The following is a 2,809-nucleotide window of genomic DNA, read 5'->3' on the forward strand; positions in this document are numbered from 1 at the left end:
ATGTTATCAACGATAGGAATGGGAGTGCCGGCTAGGGTGATATGAATTGGAGTCATATGTTTTTCGGCTCGTTTGTGTGAGGGGAGAAGCAGGAGCTCTGGTTTGGTTGGAGCACACGTTAGGTTAAGCTGCTGCGCGCATTCGTTGACCCGGTCCGTGGCTTTCTGCAAGAGTTCCTGCAGCTCCGCGTCCGAACCGCCGCCCCTGGTCCATATGGTGATGTCGTCCGCATAGAGGGCAAAGGATATATTTGGGATTGCCTGAAGTTCGCGAGCGATGTTTAGCATCGCGACGTTAAAGAGGAAGGGGGATAGCACTGAACCTTGGGGCGTTCCAAAGCTGCCCAGGTTGAATTCCGAAGAGTGTTCTGTACCCATGTGAATCGTGGCTGTTCTATCTTTGAGAAAGTTGGAGATGTACTTATAAGTACGCTCTCCAATGTCTAGTCCATTAAGTTCCCTCAATATGGTTGCATGGCTAACGTTATTGAAGGCCCCACGAAGGTCAAGTGCGAGCACAGCTTTGGTGTCGAGACCTGGACTCTGCCTAATTATATCCTTCTGAAGTTGGAGCATGATATCCTGGGTAGATAAGTGCTTACGAAAGCCAATCATTTCGGTTGGAAAGATTCCTGCCTCCTCCACGTACGCCGTTAGTCGGTAGAGAATAACGTCCCAGTGAACCACAAATATCCATTGGATGTACCACAAAAGACCAAATATCCAAGACATTTAACGACGTCCACTTTACATCTATAGTATGTTCGACTAGTACGTGGCAGTCAAGGGTCATCCAGAGGACGTCGAATGTCCTTATGATTTGGACATCTCTTGCACATTCAAAGATCTCGTGCATTGATCGTACATTGTGCGTTATGAGTCGATGCACGCACTATGCCGCAGAAATACAAGCAAATTGTCTCTAATGCCTAACAATGGGAAGCTAGGAGAGCAAAAGCATTAAATTAATTATTTTGCAATTTAGCACGACCTTTGCACGCACTGCTGGAGGTCTAGTAACGTTGCTGCCGGACATTCGCCATTTTTTCGTTATGCTTTCGGTATCGGTTACGTCATTTTCTTTCGCATACAAAGATGCTTTATTTTTCAGTTATATCTATTAGTACACTGTTGAAAATGCGTAACTTTTAACTTGCTGATGTATTACGACAGTTTATAAAGAAAAAGAGAAGCTTGAACTCGCAATAGCTTTGACTTCGCATCGCCACTTATATCAATTCAGCAACACGCGCCTCGATGCAAGTGCGCAGCAATGTTCCGAGCGCGAGCAGCGTGTGCTTTATTTGTGTCTTTTCGACTTTTGTGGGGTTGACCATGGCCCAAGTACGTATATACTAGGCAGAACTGTATAGTTGCGTGCTGAAATGTAGAGCTGTGCTTCTGACTGCTATTTGTGGTACGTTTGTTCGCCTTGCGGAGCGCTTACGGGAATGTTCTGGAGGCAATGTTTTGATGGTTAATTTTCGCACATGTTTGTATCACTTGGTTTCCGGCGTTCCTCTTCAAGTGTCGGGGATATTTCTCATTTGCAAAGCCTATCTCTAAGTCTCTGGCAGCATTATGTTATTGGCACTTTTGTGATCTGAGAAGCTGCCTGACCAAGTTGCCTATCAAGATGAACATTCCATCTCTGGATTCTGCTTGCGGGGAATTTATTTGACCATATATTTTTCAATGCAGCTATAAAGTACTGGCTTTCTATCTTGAATCCGGTGGCCCCAGAAGCAGGTGCTGGCAAGCAGGCCATGCACTTTTGGTCATTAATTAGTATGTGATACTACCTCTTACTAATCAGTTTTATTCTTTTTAATTATAATTGTGGCACTGTGCCTACTAGTCATTTTGTGCCTACTCGTTACTTGTTTTCATGAAGTTTAATTTTCAAGAATCTGTTTTTGATTACGTTTTTTTTAAAGATCCGCGTTTAACCTGTTTGTATACAGCGAGAACATGTAATGAATAATTTCATACATGTGCGTGGCTGGGGGCCGATCATTTTTGTAATAAAGCTTTATCAGTTGTATAAATAAAAAAGTAACATTGGTATGACATTGTGAGTTTCACTGGTGTGCTTTACCTAGTGCTTACTGAACTCACTATTTTTCATTTATCCATTGCAGGATTTGTAATGATGCATAATGATCAAAATGCGAATTTACGGTTTTGTTAGCACAGTTTTCGCATTTTGATGAGCGCTAGAACTATATATAAAAGTTGACAGTCACTTTAGCGAACACTGAAGAGGATGAAGGCAGAAGCCTGCGCACTCACGAAGCATTAATTAACTTATTTGTCATTCTCATTCGCATGCGTTGTTGCTTCTATTGTTTTCTCCTACCAAAGTTGTGGGCTCGGGTGCCTTAATTACATGTGCCTTAATTAATTTCGTCATAATTAACACCAATGGTTGCGGGCTCTACTCCCACCAAAGGTCGAGGGTTAATTTGAGTGCCTTAATTGTATCTTAATTAACTTTGTCTTAATTAACGTCAAAAGTCGTGGGTTTGACTTCCACCAAAGGTCGAGAGTTCGAGTGCCTTAACTCTGCCGTAATTAACTTGCCTTAAGTAACTTCGCTCTAATGAACACCCAAGGTAGTGGGTTCGACTCTACCTTCACCATGTCAATTGGAATCCAACATGGAGATAATTTGGAGATGTGGCCGGTTCGCCCATATCTCCAAGTTGTTTCGACTCCCAACAAAGGCCGTGGGTTAGAGTGCCTCAATTAACTCTATCTTAATGAACTATGCCTTAATTCGCTTCGACCTTATTAACACCAAAGGTCGA

The 2,809-nt window shown here is 42.8% G+C and overlaps 1 long non-coding RNA gene across 1 annotated transcript; it reads left to right on the forward strand.

Annotated features, from left to right (window-relative positions):
- Positions 1-856: 856 nt before the first annotated feature.
- LOC125940747 (uncharacterized) lies at positions 857-2,071 on the forward strand. The gene is made up of 2 exons (XR_007463949.1): positions 857-1,787; positions 1,937-2,071. It is a non-coding gene; the product is annotated as an uncharacterized LOC125940747 (long non-coding RNA).
- The last annotated feature ends 738 nt before the right edge of the window (positions 2,072-2,809 follow it).

This window comes from Dermacentor silvarum, chromosome 10 (assembly GCF_013339745.2).
Source record: "Dermacentor silvarum isolate Dsil-2018 chromosome 10, BIME_Dsil_1.4, whole genome shotgun sequence".
NCBI classification, from domain to species: Eukaryota; Metazoa; Arthropoda; class Arachnida; order Ixodida; family Ixodidae; genus Dermacentor; species Dermacentor silvarum.